Here is a 17,570-nt window from a genome sequence, read left to right on the forward strand (position 1 = left end):
TTGCAATCATTCTATTTGTAAAACATCCATGGAAAGTATACTTTAGATTTATTTAATAAGTAGTAGATTGCCAGCTCATTTTTTTTTTTTTTTTTGAAGCTTGAGAGATCATCACAGTGCCAGACGTTAAGGACAAAGACAGAATAGGATCATGGAAGGTTAAGATTATAGAAGACAAAACTCATTCAATCTTGCAGAAGTCTTTTAGGGGAGAATTTCCAAAGAATTCTAGGGTTTGGTGCAGAGTTTAAAATTCAGAACTGAAGGGAATAATCATGTGGATGTTTTATTTCAAAGGCAAAGGCTAGTGGTACGAAACAGAGCATACTCACTAATGTCATTTCAAGTCTTCTTGCTCAATGTTTTGCTAACTAGTCTTTCTAAAAGAGGGGAAATACAGGCTACTTGAGCTTTGAAAGTATCATCAGGACAATAATTGTAAACTAATGCATGTTTTCAATATACTCATCTCCACTATCTCAGGAGAGTAAAGGGTCTGTATTGTGGGGAATGAAATGGGATTCATAGATACTTTTTTTGTTATTTGTTTTGTTTTAGATGGAGTTTTGCTCTTGTCTCCCAACCTGGAGTGCAGTGGCATGATCTCGGCACACTGCAACCTCCACCCCCCTGGTTCAAGCAATTCTCCTGCCTCAGCTTCCTAAGTAGCTGGGATTACAGGCACCCACCACCACGCCCAGCTAATTTTGTATTTTTAGTAAAGATGGGGCTTCACTATGTTGGCCAGGCAGGTCTCGAACTCCTGACCTCTGGTGATCTGCCCATCTTTGCCTCCCAAAGTGCTGGGATTACAGGCATCAGCCACTGCTCCCGGCCTCACAGATACTTTTTGATGAAGACTACTTTTCATTAAGATATGTTTTTTGTTTGTTTTTGAGATGGAGTCTTGCTTTGTCCCCCAGGCTGGAATGAAATGGTACAATCTTGGCTCACAGGAAAACTCTGCCTCCTGGGTTCACGCCATTCTCCTGCCTCAGCCTCCCGAGTAGCTGGGACTACAGGCTCCTGTCACCACTACGTTCAGCTAATTTTTTTGTATTTTTAGTAGAGACAGGGTTTCATTGTGTTAGCCAGAATGGTCTCGATCTCCTGATCTTGTGATCTGCCCACATTGGCCTCCCAAAGTGCTGGAATTACAGGCATGAGCCACTGCACCTGGCCTAAGATACATTTTTTTTTTTTAAAGCAGCATGAATATATTTTCCTTATGAATTTGTAACTAGAATTGGTTTAAAGTAAATTCCCAGAGAATTTCTATTTTAAACTAGGAGGAAAGCAAATGCACACACATAAATACATATATCTACAGCTACATGTGCACCAGTCTTAAACTCAGTCAACTTCACATACCCAAGAACAACTCCGTTGTTCTCATAAGGAATCCCTGGGACAATACTTTCAAGTATAGAGAATCTCCCAAAAAATATTTTGTGAGAGTTCACCATATTCTCTTTTCCAGTTAAAGTTTGTGAAATTTAAATATAAATCTGGCTGAACAGATACAATATTTCATATAATATTTTATATAATATTTCACACAATACAAAATTTTAGCTTAGTTACTGTATGTATATGCTATATGTGAAAATGAGTGGCATAGTTTTTTTTTTTTTTTTAAGGATTACTGAGTTGTTATGGGTGTTTTGTTTTGTTTTGTTTTTGCTTGTTTTGTTTTTCTTTGACCAGAGAAGCACTGACTACATTGGATTTACTTAGGCAACTCAATACTAAATATCTACTCATCCCTGATTAAATAAGGTAGTAGGTCTTCACTTTCTCGGAAGCTTCTCTGTAATCAGAAGCTTCTCTGTAAATCACATTATCTCTAGATGCAACATAAGAAGGGGGAACCCTAATGACCTCTCTCAAAGCCAGTTTGAGGCAACATTGTTTGCACTTGGCCAGAGCTACCACTTTGACACCAGCTAGAGAGTGACCTGACCTGACAAAAAAAAATGCAGTACTGCAGGACCTGTGACTCACTCACTGGTCAACAGTCCTTACTTAGCTTCACCATCAGCCTGCCCCATTTTTAGTCTGGAGTTGTGAACATTTACAATCCTAAACTACGTCTTTGAGAGAGCATACACCAGCAAATGTCTCTGTGTAAATGTCCCCTCATCAAGAGGAAATAAGAATGATCTATGTTTACTCCAAAAAGTGGAAAAAATTAATGTCTAATTACCTGTTCATTTTTCTCATTTATTTACCCCACAACACATACCTTGACAACTTGCAGGAGTTCTCTTTCTTATCTTCTAAGTTGGCTGCATTGATATCATTTGCAATTGAGCAGAAATGGGAAAAAAATGTGTCTGTGTGGATGGGTCTCCAAGGACATGGGGAATCCAGATTAATACAATAGCTACATCAAGACTTCTTGGAATTCACAGTGGCCTATCAGAAATGCTTGAAAAAATCAGAGGACATAAAATCAGGAGTCCAGACATGGGCATGAAGACCCACAGAAATATAAGAGCTATTAGTACCTGAAATGTTACAAAGACAGGGCTTTGAGTATTATTAATTTGTAAAACTGAAACTAGGAAATTTTAAGAAAATTGCCAAAAGCTACGTACCTATGCATTTTCTCATTTACTATAAATTGATCAATAGATGAGAGATAACACAAATGCCATTTACTGTAGAAACTTCAAAGATGAATTGTATACAAATCCTGTTTTTGAGACGCAAATATTAGATACAGCTCAAAGAAAGCTTGAGAGAGGTCCATCCACCATACTGCAAAAGAAAGACAGTCTGTAGATAAAGTAGAAGACTTCAGAGACAAAGGACACTGGAGCTGGCATTTTGCAGACACAAGGAGAAGAAATTTTAAAAAGGAGAAGGAAAGGGTGTTGCAGTTTATCTCCCTTTTAGATGCTTCATCTCTAAATATGCACAGGAGAATCTTGGTGAAAATACCTCCCATCAGGCAACTCTAACTGCATATCTACATGCTCCATGTGACTGCTGTGGCCTACATACCAGTTGGCTTCTGACCTGGCCAGAGGTTTCTCCATTTTGGCCCAACCTCAGTTTTAGAAAGGCATGTGCACCAGTTTCAGAATGGGAGGTTCCCAGCCTGCCTGCCTCACCTCCCTGTGGCAGCCCAATTGCCTTGAACCTGGCAGGTCTTGCATTCTGGTCCAGCCCTCCTCCCCTCCCCTTACTCAGCAGTAGCACACCTTTCTCAATAAAAGACTCAGTTCAAGAAAACTTGTTGCTTCCGCCTCTGGAATGTGTGATAAGATTGAGCAAAAGACACCAGCAACTAGCAAAAATTATAAAAGAGGACTTTAAAATGTAATAAGTTTATAAAAAAGTGTTAGACATCATTACCCACCAGGGAAATGCAAATCTAAACCAAGGAGAAGTGCTACTACACACCCTCTACAATGGCTAAAATTTAAAAATAATAAAAAATCTAACTATTATTTTTTTGAAATGGATTTGGAGCACCTTGAACACCTACAATGCTGGTAGGAATACAAATTGGAAAAGCATATTTGAAAACTACTTTTATTTACGAATAGTATTCAACATCTACATACTATATGATCCACTTCTAGATATGCCCCCAACAGAAACGAGGGTGTGGGAAAACAGCCTGCTGCATGGCATGAGTGATGCCATCTTGAAGCAAAACCACAATGATGACCGACGTTTGACCCCCACATACCAAGGTGAACAGGAATAAGGTCTTTAAAAAATGCCTGCAGCATAGATAACCCTTCATAAAGATGCTTAGCTAACCTTTCCAGTGAAAGTGGAATTCTCAGCCTCTTTCTTCAGCTTCTCAACTCCCTCAGCCTTTGGAGGTAGGTTTGCACAAACTTGCTTATCATGGAACAGAGTATAAATGTATAGCATAAGACAGGTACAATAAAATTCATAGCAGCTTCATTCAGAAAAGGAAAAAAAAACTGGAGGTGGGGAAAGAGGGGTGGTGTGTTAAAGAAACATGAGTAGAAGAACAAATATAGTGTGATATATCAATACAGTGAAATAATATACAGTGATTAAAAATAACTAACAAATGGTATATATAACAACAAAATGGTTATATCTCACAGATAGTTAATAAAAACAACATGTATATATACATTTGATTTTATTTACATAAAGCTCAATAATGAGTACAACAAAAACTAATGCAGTACAAAGGAAGAGAAAAATAGTAGTGAAGAAGGAATACTGAAGAAGATTTCTAGTGTGCTGGAAATCTTCAACAACTTGATATGGGTTCTGCTTACACAGGTGGCTAGATTTGCACAAATTCATTGAGCTGCACATTTGAGGTTTATTCAGTTTATGTGTGTAATGACTCTAATATATGCTAAGAATAAAAGGCTAGACAACCGGAATATTTTTACAGTGGCGATGGCTTCAGAAGTCTGGTGACAACAGAAGGAGTTGAGCAGAAACCCCATTTTTAGTGGGCCTGTGACGATAATGGTGCCAGGAAAGGGTTAGCAGTATTGAGGTCAAGGCTATTCTTGTACCATCATGTGCCTGTGTTTTTTCCTGTATAGACTTCTTTAGTTCTTGCTGGTTCTCCAGAATTCCCTTTGATGCTATAAGCTATTTAATATCTCATAATTTCTTTTCTGCCTAAATTTCTAAGAGTTTATTTCTGTTCCTGGCAACAAAATATCTCAATGAAAAGTGTATCAAAAATGAAATATTGCAAATTACTAGCACCAAAATATTCAATGGGCTAGCCAGAGAATATAAAATGTAGGAGAGAGAAGGTCTCAATATTCCAGTCTCGGATATTTTAATTATTTATTATTTGATAACATAAACAATGTTTGACTCAGAACTTTTATGTAGCAGAAGTACATACCGAGCACAACTATTGCCTAGAAAAAAAGAAGCAGTATAATGGAATTCTTGTCAGCTTCAGAAAGAAACAAAGGTATAAGCTTAGCCTGATGTTGGCCATTTTGAAAACAGAGGGAAAAAAAGAAAAAGAAGACATCATTGTTAACAGAGAGCCACTTGTATTGTAAGATCTAACATTTTTGACATCTTCAATCCTTAGAAGGTCCCAAAGCCCTAAATAGGAGTTCTCCTGCTCTAGTCAGATGTGCCCCGAATCACTGGGAAAAGCTCTCCACTCATAAAGTTCCCGACTCTATCGGATCCACTGCATTCCAGCCAGTCCTCAACCTATCGGGTTTCACCTCCCTGCCAGACCTCAAAATCAGTCAGTCAAGCCAATCACATCCTCCCATGGGAATAAGGGGCAGCTCACTTTCTGGTTTCTACAAAGCCTGCCTTCCACATCCCCTTCTGGTTCACTCTGCTCTCAAGTGCAGCCGCTGCGTGCCCTGCATGGACAAAGCATAAGTACTTGGCTGACCCCAGAAGTGCAAAGCTAACTGTAAAGCTCACCTTCTTTCCATATCCCAATGTTGAAAGAAGGCTGAAATAGTGAATAATTCATCTTGCAGTGATAAGGAAGGTGGCTTTGTTGGTAAGGGCTTTGTGGTGCCCTGTGTGCCCTGCATGGACAAAGCATGTGTTTCCTCTGGTCCCAGGCTGTAGGTTACGTGACTAATAAACTTTTGCCAGTCTCACTTGACCAGTATCATGTGTCATGTGTACTGCTATCTTGTACCATTTAGTGGGGGCCTCATTCTATGACTACAAACAGGACAACTGAACTCCTCATGAAGATGCAGTTTGGGGACAAGAGGAAATTATCAGTATCTCTGCACCATAATCTGTCATTGTGAATCACCCAAAGGCAGAGGTTATCATTGTTATAAACACCTTTAAAGTAAGGGCCTTGGAGATGGGCAGAGCTTGGAAGTCTTTCACTAAGAGACAAAGATTCCCCGACATGAAAACTCTCTTGATCTATGGCTCTAGCTAAAAGCTTGGTGCCCTAAAGCCAATCAGCACCTCTGCCAGTCAGTTTGGTGTGAAAATATGAAGTCTGAAACTGCTACAGACACTCTGCCATTATGAAAGTAAACTAACATTAGAGAAGACAAAGCAAAAAGACCAGAAATAACTGTCTCCTTGGCACCTTTGAGCTACTGAGTCAAGCAAATTCTGAAGCCAGCTTTATCCCTGCCCTTCCCACTTATGTGAGACCACAAATCCCCTTTCTTATTTAAGCCAATTTGAGTATTTTTTCTATAACTTTTTGCTGCAGATATAAGCCTTCTGGTCAAAGAACCATAAGCAATAGTTTTCTAAACTATTTTTAAAAGTTTATAATTATTGTGATATTCCTAGATATCTTAAGATTTAAGCCTATATCTCTAAAATCATCAATTACTGATGGTTTCATGGAAAGAAAGTCTCATAGCTGCAAGACAGGTAAAACACTAAAGAGACTCAGGAATGGGAGTAACAGTAATGGTAGAATGTCAGGAAAATAATGCAGATGGTAAAGGTCTGGAAGAATTCCAGATGAATGGTACTTATGCACCATAAAAGTAAGATTAAAATGTTCAAAGATGAGCCCCTTGTGATATGGGACAGAGGAAGGGAAGTGCTGGGTAGAGAAAGGCGGGTCCCTGGCTAGGGCTCCATCCTCGGACCTGTGCCGATGGACCTAGCTGAGGACAGGCACTCTTGCCTTTGCATCCAAGTGTTGCATTTCCCAAGACCACCCTAGCCCGCCATGCCCCCATCCTGTGCCTATAAAAACCCTGGAGACCCGAGCAGGTGGACACACAGGCAACTGGATGTCGAGAGGAGCACATCAGCGAGGAACACACAAGCGGCTGGAAATGGAGAGGAACACACTGATAGGCACAGGCATGCTGGCAGACCACCGACTGGCAGAACGATGCAGAGTTTGACTAGGGCAGTCAGAGGAGAGCCCAGGCCACTGAATGGCCCGACTCCAAGGGAAACTTTCCCATTCCATCCCCTTCTGGCTTCCCCCATCTGCTGGAAATTATCTCCACTCAATAAAACCTTGCACTCATTCTCCAAGCCCAGATGTGATTCGATTCTTCCAATGCATCAAGACAGGAACCCAGGATACAGACAGCCCTCTGTCCTTATGACAAAGTAGAGGATCCAATTGAACTGGTTAACACAAGCTGTCTATAGACAGCTAAACTAAAAGAGCACCTTGTAACACATGCCCACTGGAGCTTCAGCTGTAAACATTCACCCCTAGACACTGCCCTGGGGCTCCCTGCCCATCTGTATGCTTCCCTGGAGGTTTGAGCAGCGGGGCACTGAAGAAGCGAGCCCTACCCACATCGCACACCTTGCCAGGGTAACAAGGAAACTTTTACCGTCTCACGCGTAGGTAGAAAAAACTAGCAGACATAAGTCAGGAAGTAGACTAGAAATCTTTTCAAGAGAATCATATGGATTTAGAAGGGCTTAGCTATGTTATCCTCTGTGAATCTTGATCAGTGTTTCTCAAATTTGATTAAAACCTATTAAGTGGGGGAGAGACCCTTATTCAGAAGGAAGGCAAGGAAGGAAAAAAATCATTAGCAGTAATTATGTTCTTCGAAATTGAAAATCCACCCTTACACTTGTTATTTCCATTCTCCAGTTTGTGCCTCACCCCACCCCATCCCATTCCCAACTTAGCACTTTTTCTATATTCAAAACATTCTGACATGGACTCAGAGAATCACAACGTGTGTCCCATCCCATCCTAGTAGTAGACGTATGCAAATATAAAATAGTGAATTTGTCTGCATTTCATATATATGGCTTGCTTGAACAATGTGAGATACACCCAGCGGGGAAAAGAACACAAACACTAAAGGAAGGCAACCAGATCCTGTATGAAGAGTGAGAATGCTTGTGCATAGAGCAACAAGAGTTGTGTGAAAAGATCAGGGTGAGTGGCTGGGCCCCAATTCTGATCTCAGGGCTTCCCATCACCTACAGAATAAAATTAAATTCTGTGCACAACACACAAACATGGACATTCCACCTATCTAACTAACCCACTCTATGGCCATTTGTTTTCCTTATACTGGACACTCAGGCAAGGATGAAATGCACATATTACCTATAATATGCCCCTCCTCATTGTCTTAAAACATTATGTTATTGTTGTTTTGTTTGTTATACATTTCTATCTAAATTTTACCACCAAAATGCACTTACATGTAACAGTTTTAGTAAAACTTTCCCTGGTATATGCAGACAGCCCTAAATATCACAGCATTCCCCCAGTTATTTTTGTATTGCAGCACAATATTTTTGAGTTTCAACTGCTTGCTTATATCCCTGGCCTATGGACAGAAAACATGTGTTATTTGTATTGATTTCTATCGTATCTACATGGTGCTTTGCACATGTTATGCCCAAAATAAATATTTGTTGTATAAATGAATGAATGAATGATGCCAGGAAGGCCAGCCTTATGAATTGGTAGTAAAATGTATTGGTTAGTTTTACGTGCACTACAAAATGCTTCTGAAACAAAAATAATGTTCCTATATAGATGCAGGAAGTTAAGTATCAGAAGAATTATTTTCTTAGTTTAACTGAAGACTTTAACTTTTGTTAAATATAAATGTTTTTTGAAAAGGTCCCTCTTTCTTACGTTTCTAGGCTATCCTAGATTCTTCATGATAACAACTAAAGTCCTCCCCTGAGTTTACTGCCTCTTTTCTGACTCCCTTTGATCCAAATATGCTGCCATTAATCAAGGCCTGTGCTCAGGGTTGATGTTGTTGACTAGTTACACTTTTGTAATAAGTTTCTGATAAATTACTGAAAGTTTTTTTTAGTGATGGGTACACATACACCCCTGAAAGAGAAAGGAGGGGGATTGAAAAAATTGGGGGAATTGAAATCACAAATTTCAGGTACACTGAAGGCTAATGTACTTGTAAAGAAAGGCTTATTAATGGTGGTTTCCCTGGTCCACAATAAATCATGGTAGTTTAACTGACTAGCTAGATGATGGAAATAAAGAAATTCCACACAGAGAACCTTGCATTCGGGATATAATCAATATACCCAATGACATAATACCAGACCTTAAAAAAATGACCCAAGTTACTCCAATTGAACCTTCACACTTTGACCTCCATTAGTTTCTTTTGTTTGCTTCTGAAGTGAAATAGACACAAAGTAAAACTGCTTGATCGGTTTCCATGCAGAGAATGGATGGTGATAGCATCACAAAGTCTTACCAACAAGGCCACCTTCCTTATCACTGCAAGATGAATAATTCACTATTTCAGCCTTCTTTCAACATTGGGATATGGAAAGAAGGTGAGGTTTACAATCAGCTTTGCACTTCTGGGGTCAGCCAAGTACTTATCTTCAGAGCAGCAGAGAACGTTAATTTTACAAGGTCCTCTACTTGATCCTACTGCAATGGAAATCCAACCAGAACCTTATCATCCTAGGAGATCAGCCTTGGAGCTATAAGAGAATGAACTCACCTTGAAAAGAATGATCTCAGGCAGGGAAAGGGAAGAATTATATTGCCATGAATTTGCAGTTTCAGATATGAAAACTGCCTTTAATTTCTGCGTATCATTTTTACCTTTTAATTGGGATTTTATCTTTCCCAGCACTTCAGAAAACACTAAGTTCAAGGTTTCTCTGACTCCATTACCCTAGGATGCTAGTAAGCCCTTAGCCATTTCCCTTCATGTCCACTACAGGGTGTGTTCAAGGTCCAATGATAAGATTGGCCATATCTGTCTCTCATCTTCCTCTTTGTACACTTGTTTCACAATTTAGGAGGATTCCTTTGTCGTCCTCTTTATTTTAATCTTACATGCTGCTTTCAGCAAGTGAAGTATTAAACTAATTTATAATCAATTTGGGATAGATCATGTGTTCTTTCATCCAGAAGGGAATTTTTTTCTTTAGGAAGGCACAAAATGGGAAGTAACACAGAAAGGTTAGTTTCTTGGTCATTTTTAAAAATCCACTCTTTGATTGCATTCATTCTACAAACATTGATGAAATACGTGCTACACTTTGCAAACCAGAGATAATTGAGCAACACAGACCCTGTCCTTAAGAAATGCATCTTCTAGTGAAGACACGAGCATGTGGTAATTATGATGCACAGTGAGAAAGGGAATTATGGAGGCAGACTAGGGTATGATATATGCAAAAGTCTTTCTGCTAAACTTCTTATACTTCTCATGGATGATATATTTCCTAACGTTATGCTGAATTAGATACCAACGTCCAGATCTTCAGTGGTTCATATGTCATCTGTCCTGAAGCTGATCTCTCTCCCAGGCTTTCTTTTTCTATCTAGCCTTTCAAAATAGTCATTCTGTAACTTTAAAAAAGAAAGACTTACTATGACATATTATCTTAGTAAGGTGAGGTATCAGAACCTGCCTCCAGGTCACCAAACAAAGGAACAATTCCAAGTTTTGGTAGTTTCTAGGTTGAGAAAGTGAATAACTCTGATGACTAAGAAATTCTTTTACAAATCAAGTTTCTAACATTTACCTTTGTCATCCAAAAGTCCTCCAAGATGTCTAAATAGCAGAAAGGAGAGCTTTATCAGCACTATCAGTTTGCAAGCCAGGAAGAGAAAGTCTCCAGTGTGGACCAAATGTGCTCTCTCTTTGAAGAGGGGAAGGGCAGGTTGGATTTTATGCTTCACAGGGCCAGTATCATACATATTCAGCAGGTTTGGGAGAAAAGCTATACAAATGTTTGAGGGGAACAGAGCACATTGCATGGGTAGCTATGTAGGTAAGGTACATCGCATGTTCACTTTGGGGAGGAATTTCAGCATTAAAATGAGGTGGAAGTTGGCTCTTTATGTCAGAAGATGAACTTATTGTCTGCAATAGCTTATCTAAAAAGAAAGAATGCTTGTAAGGCTGGTCTGGTCCTCTGACCAATCAGAGTTGTAGTGATCTAGGTTGTAAATCAGAGCTGATAGCTCCTATTGTTAGGGAGTTTAGCCATAGGAATTTAGAAATTTGCCATGCCACCTAGGCCCTGAAGCCTTGACCTGTGGGTAACTTTGTTTCCTTAACTTTTGGGTGCATCTTATTGATAAAGGGGCATCTATTCTCTCTGGGATCACAGCTTGAAACAAAATTGAGGAAGGACTAATTGAATTGCTGGAGTGTAGATTATTAACAACTTTTAATGCTAGGTCACCAACAGATTTTCTGTTTCTTTGCTTAAAAATTAGAAGGAAGTCAAAGGACTGAAAGGCATTGACATAACAAAAATCTGTTTATCCCCATCTATTCCTAGTCATTCCTCAGTATCTACAAGGAATTGGTTCAAGGACCCACATGGATACCAAAATCCACAGACGCTCAAGGCAGTCCACTGTGGACAAAATTGCAGATAAGAAAAGGTGGTTCTTGGTATTTGTAGGTTCCACATCCTGCGAACAATGAATTACCTAATTGCAGCTGGTTTTATTTACCTGAAAAAGGTTTATCATGCTTAGTCTTGTGGGGTGGACAGAGTCTCAACTGTCTGTTAAGACTAAAACTGGGAAGAGAATTGGTCGTGAATTTGTCCTCATTCTAGAAATAATTAATATTCATAATTAGATATATGAATTGAAAAAAGTTATAAATAAGGGCTTTTTTATGCCATAGATTGGTTCCAAGAATATTTTACTTTTTATATGTGAAATAATAATTTACCAAAATTTAACACAGTATTTACACCATTTTGATCAAATATAACCTACAGTAATTACAATGATAATCAAGAAAAACTTCTTAATACTTATAACATATGATTACAGGAAATTATTTATTAAAGAACATTGAAAAACTCTTTACTTATTTACTTTATGTTGAAATCCTTTTATCAAGTGGCCGATAAAAGGATTTCAACATAAAATATTAACTTCAGATACATTGCCTGGTAGAAATATAACTTAAAGGGAAGAAGAACTTCTTAAATATACATACAAATAAGATTAAGTAAGATGGAAGAAAAGATCATTTCAGGGGGAGGGCATAGTAAGTACCAAAGTATGTATTCCAGAAAAAAACTTGGCAAATTGGAGAGATTATTACCAAAGGATTGCTTGAAAAGGAAAGTGGAAATTGACTTAGTGGAGCAGTATTGTTGAAGGTGGCAACACATTAAAATTTCTAGAATGACTCTTTCCCTTCTTACCAATGAAGTACGTTGAGTTTTTACGGGACTTCAACCTTTTTTCAGTGTGAATTCAGGACAGTTCACATTTAATTCAAGGACTGTGATTTTTAAGCCTTGGCAAAAAGCCAGATGAGTTGAGTCTCAAATTACTTAGATTCTCTTGGACTTGAAAATAAATTCCAAAGTTTAGCTATAGAGAGCTAAATGTCTCAGCAGCCAAGAAATTGAAGTTGACAATGGTCAGAAAAATGTCATAATCCTTGTTTCCACTCCTCACCTGAAATATTTTCAGAATATCCAAGTCCAGCTAGTACAGCTAGTATGTGAATTAGAGAATAGTTGAGTGTCAAGCATGTTGTCATTTTTGCTCGGTGAAGAATTCTATCTAACAGAAACCCATAAGAAAAAAAGCAAGAGTGTTTCATTATGCAATTCTTGGAAACTTGAGTTTCCCTATCAAGTGAAAGTATGGGTAAGAGAATCTACATGAAACCACATAGCAGTTGGCTTCTGTAGATACCTGTAAATGAAGCAGAACAGAACAATGTAGAAGAGAGAGCCATTTTTTTTTTTCCTGGTCACATATAAAAAGTTCACAGGGCAAGGATATTATTTATTTTAACTCCCAGAGTTTCAATAGTAAACATAGATGACTAAATGAAATCTTCCATTTATTTACAAAAGAAGAGGAAAAAGGAGGGGAGAAATCACATGAAGAGTTTTTAAAAATCTGAAACATAGAAGCTTCTAGCTGAGTTTGCATAACTTGAATTTATAATGAAATGGGAGAGTTCCCTGATTCTGCTCACAGGACGTGCAACAGGGGTGTGGCTTGCCTACTTGGTCACCCCACAACTCAAACGCCTACGGGGAGCATGCAGAAATGCAGGTGCAGCGGCAGGTGCGAGATCTTTTAGGCTCCTGCCCCATGACAGTGTCTAGTGGTGGGTGTCTGCAACTCCCAAACCTCAAGTGGGTGTGTCTTATGAAGCTCTTTCATATTTGCCATCTGCAGATGGCTTGTGTGTTAATCAGCTCAATGGACACTATCTCATCACAAGGGCAGAGGGCTAGTGTGACAGCCTTCTGTATTCTGAGCTCTTACCCAGTGTCCTGAAAGAATCGGATCACACACAGGCTTGAAGGATGACTGCAGTGTTTTACTGAGTGGTGGAGGTGGCTCTCAGTGAGATAGATGGAGAACAAGAAGAGGGGATGGAGTGGGAAGGTGATCAGAGTCAGGCCACTCAGCTGCCAAACTCCTCCCCAACCACCCCAGGACAGACTTCCCTCAGTGTCCAGATGTCCTTCCTCCTCTCTTTCTCCACTGCGTTATTCTGCTGTTGCTGATCTGCTGGTCTGTTGGTCCACTGGTGTGCTGATCTCAATTCAGCCACTTGTGTATGTGTCTGCTAAGGTCTTAGGTTTACATGGGAGCAGGACGGGGGTACATTGTGGGCCAAAAGACAAGTTTTGGGGCATGAAAACAGGAATGCCTATCCTCATTTAGGGCCACAGGACTTCAGGCTTGAGGGTGAGCCCTTTGCCGGGGAACCATCCTCTTCTACCCAGTATTTCTCTGTATTCTGTCCATATCGATAATGACATAAATCATCATACATGTGTCTTTTTTTCCAGTGGTTCTAAAACCCTAACAAAGAGTGAGAAAAGGTAGCATTAACCAGGACTAATGTTTTTGAGATCTGGTGTGATGGAAAGGTGAGAGAAGAAGTGCACTGAGGTGACTGGCAAGAGAATTATCAAAATAACGGACTCTGGTACCAAAGCTGGATGGGGACAGGATTAGAGGCAGAAGTTGGTGTGGTGTAACTGCAAGTCTGCCCAAGCTCTTGGGCCCTTGGGGCAGTGGAGGGCAGACAGTGGAAGTTTGCAAGGCATTGACAAAGAGCAAAAAGAAAGAGACTAATGATTACAGACCAATAAGCCTGAGAAATTGGTGAGAGAGAGCCCAGATAAAATTGGAGTGGAGCCAGAGAGTGGTATTTGGGAACTTAGGACACTAGAGTAAAATGTAAGGTATTAGGTAAAAGGCAAGAAAAGAAATAATTTGGAAATTTGTTAGGGCAATTAGTCTGTCAATTTACACTATAAAAAAATAGATTCTCTGCCTTGTCCTGAACACTCCCATATAAAGCTGACATGTTATCTTAGAATTTCACAAACACATCTGAGCTCTTTCTAAATATATCAGGTCAAAGTCAGAGATGTGGGTTGTATCCAAATACTGAAAAGAAAAAAGGGGAGGACGGAAGAAGAGGAGAAGGAGAATGCATATGAATCTAATTCTATGTATTTTTTTTTTTGTAAAAACTAAACTTGAATTAAATAGCTTTTTCAAGTCACCTTGACTTTATCATGGTCTTAATATGAAATAAAAAGGAATAACTTCAGTCATCCTTTAATATGGGAAGCAATCCCATTAATAAAAGGGCTGACACTGCACCTGCTTAGGCATTTTTCTTGCTTTCCACTCCCTTGCACTGCATGACAAAAACAACAATGTGATATTTTATTGACAATTACTATGTGCCAGGCTCCAACAATACCTAAGTATTAATACTTAGAGTTCCCAGTGTATCTCTCTTTTTCTCACACCTACATGATTTTTGTACATCCAGTTTCCTCTCTCTAGAATACACTTTCCCACTTTTCTTCCTGGGATATTCCTATCCTTTCTTAAAAACTTAGCCAATCAACACATACTTTATAATATTGACCCTCTTAGGCAGACAACAATGCATTTTCCTCTATTAAATTCATTATCTACTGCTATTGTATTATAATTGATAGTGTCACTTTTCTGGCTACAAGATTGAGTTTATCCCCAAGACCAAACACATCATAAGGTAAATGAAAAACATTAAATGAATATTTGTTGAATTAGTAGTCTGATGCATGAATCAATTAATGAATAAATCTGCACCAATATATCCTGCACTGTTCTGTTCCAATAAATTACTGTACACAAAGGGGAAAACATTAGGTTCCAGACATCATTTCCAAAGCAGGTAATATCCTTTATATTTTGAGAAGTTCTTGCAAAGACATCCTGCATTATTTGAATTACAATTTAATTTTGAGAGTGACAATAATGTTTTTATTGGGAATTGCAAGAATGCTGATATCAATGACATTGGGCATCAAATACAAAATTGAAGTAGGATGACGAAGGTGGTTGAAACAGACATGCACCCTGCCACCACACTGAACTGAAACCACGTATTTCTCCTTCACACTGCACGACATCTTATTCTTTCTGTTTCCCACTGACTCCCACCTCTCTCACTCGATAGGGAATTTTCTTTATTTTCACAGGATCTATCAGATATTGTTGGAAATGACACTGTAAGTAAATTAAGTACAGGATAGTATGGGCTGATGAAGTACTGTAATTTAATTTTATTGCATCAGTGGCAACAGTAAAATAAATGCACAGCATAACATGCTGAGATAGTCTATTGATCTTTTCAGTCAATATTGGATGAAAACTCCTAACAAAACATAAAATTACAATATTGTTAAAAAATATATTATTTTTAGCTTTTAATACTACAACAAATTTAGAAACATAATTGTTTCATTTTACACACATCTAATATATATGTAGACGACCAAGAACTAAATTCACAGCTGATCAGAACATATATAATAATAATATATTTATCCCAAGGTTACTTATTATGTTACCTCCAGGGGTAGTCAGCCTAAGAGTATGATAGGCCTTAAATATTTATAGTCAAGCAAAAGGATGTCACAAAATCCAGGTACCCAAAGGAACCTCATAGAGATAAAGTACATCCTTCTAAGAACCTCCCTTAGAGATAAAGTACATCCTTCTAAGAACCATACTGAATTTATACTCTTGATTATCTGTTTAACATAGTATACAAAAATTGAGTTGGATATTAGAGATAATTATAAGGGAAAGACAGAATTTCCATAATGACAAATGGTGGTTATTTTCTTGAAAGCAGAAGGCATGCTTTGGAAAATGGTCAAAAACAAACTAAATGAGCAAAGAAGTCTGAAGCCTTTCAATGCACAGAGGATTGTTTCATGTACCTTAACAACAGTTTTGGACTTTTTTGGAGTGTAGTTTGCCTAGGAAATAATTGATCACAATTCTATTTTTATGGGGAGTCAAAATTGTTTTCAAATGTATTCAAATTTGACCTGAAAATACATCACAACTACTAATTGATTCAGTTTTCTGTTGTAGTGGTCTTTTACTCTATATTGAAATCACTTTTGCAATTAGAAATTTTTTGATTAAATTTAACCAATATATGTTCAGTGCCTACTGTGTACCAGGTGCTGTGATAAGCACTTAAAGAGATGGAGAGATGAACAGTATATGATTATTATTATTGATAATTTAAAAATTTTAGTGAATCACTTCAATTTAAAACTTGGAAGCATCTGTCATACCACTTTTGGGGACATATGAAGAACTAAGGTTATTATAAATCTGAGATGAGGGGATTCAGAATATATCATTACAAGAAATAGTGTTGATAACACTCTAAATCTGTGTATTCTTTATTCATTTCCAAGTGTTCTCAGTCTACTTCATATTCATTCTCACAATAAGCCTATAAGCAAAGAAATAGTAATATTCACTCCATTCAGCAGATGAGAATACCTCAAATCAAAGGTATTGATTTGAAAAAATCAAAACTTATTTCAAGTTTTAACCTCAGAAAGTTAGAGGGAGAGTCTAGAAAAATATAACATACATAATATAATAATATCCTGCAAACAACTACAGTGCCTCCTTCAGAGGCATTTTTACTCTCAACCATACACCAGGCAGTCTGCATTAGGGAAAACACTTTCGCTTGGATGTATGGAAGAGAACCCTAGAGGTCTGGACACAGGAAGACATAGAGAGGCCAAAGGAGCTTATTTGATTTCTATCATCCTCCTCACTGTTCTTCCTTACCCTCTCAGAGGGTAAGGAATTATATTTTATGTATTTTATATCTATCTATCTATCTATCTACACACACACAGACACACATATATATAATTTATATAATATAAAATACTCACATGCCCAGAGGAAAAATAGTGAACCAACATTCTTCTTTGCAACTGGCATAAATCTTAATTCATTCTATGCATGTGATTAATACAACATGCACTGCCTCTTCTGTAAAGGTGCTTCATTCCAGTAGTACAGGTGGTTTCAGCTACATACATTAGGCTGCTGGGGGGAAGAATAAAAACACATATATTAACCATATATCAACATGAAAATAATGTTTAAAAGGTTTAAGGAAGAAACAGAAGATTTAAAGTACTTCAATTTTTCAAGATCTTCCAAGAGGAAACATGGAGAAGCTTCTAGGTGCTTAGGAAAAAAAAACCCAGGAAAAATTTAAAAGACCAGAAAGAGGTAATGGTTTTCTAACAGTACATTTTAAATGCTCTCCTTTTTAAAATATCTGAAGGAATTA

General features: G+C 38.2%; 1 long non-coding RNA gene across 1 annotated transcript in view; it reads right to left on the reverse strand.

Moving 5' to 3' along the window:
- LOC105519270 overlaps window positions 1-17,321 on the reverse strand; it is a 198,598-nt gene extending 181,277 nt beyond the window's left edge. The window contains exon 1 of the long non-coding RNA XR_001002940.1: window positions 17,164-17,321. This is a non-coding gene — a long non-coding RNA (uncharacterized LOC105519270). The remainder of the gene's footprint in view (window positions 1-17,163) is intronic.
- Between the last annotated feature and the right edge of the window lie 249 nt (window positions 17,322-17,570).

Source organism: Colobus angolensis, unplaced genomic scaffold (assembly GCF_000951035.1).
Source record: "Colobus angolensis palliatus isolate OR3802 unplaced genomic scaffold, Cang.pa_1.0 Scaffold342, whole genome shotgun sequence".
NCBI lineage: Eukaryota > Metazoa > Chordata > Mammalia > Primates > Cercopithecidae > Colobus > Colobus angolensis.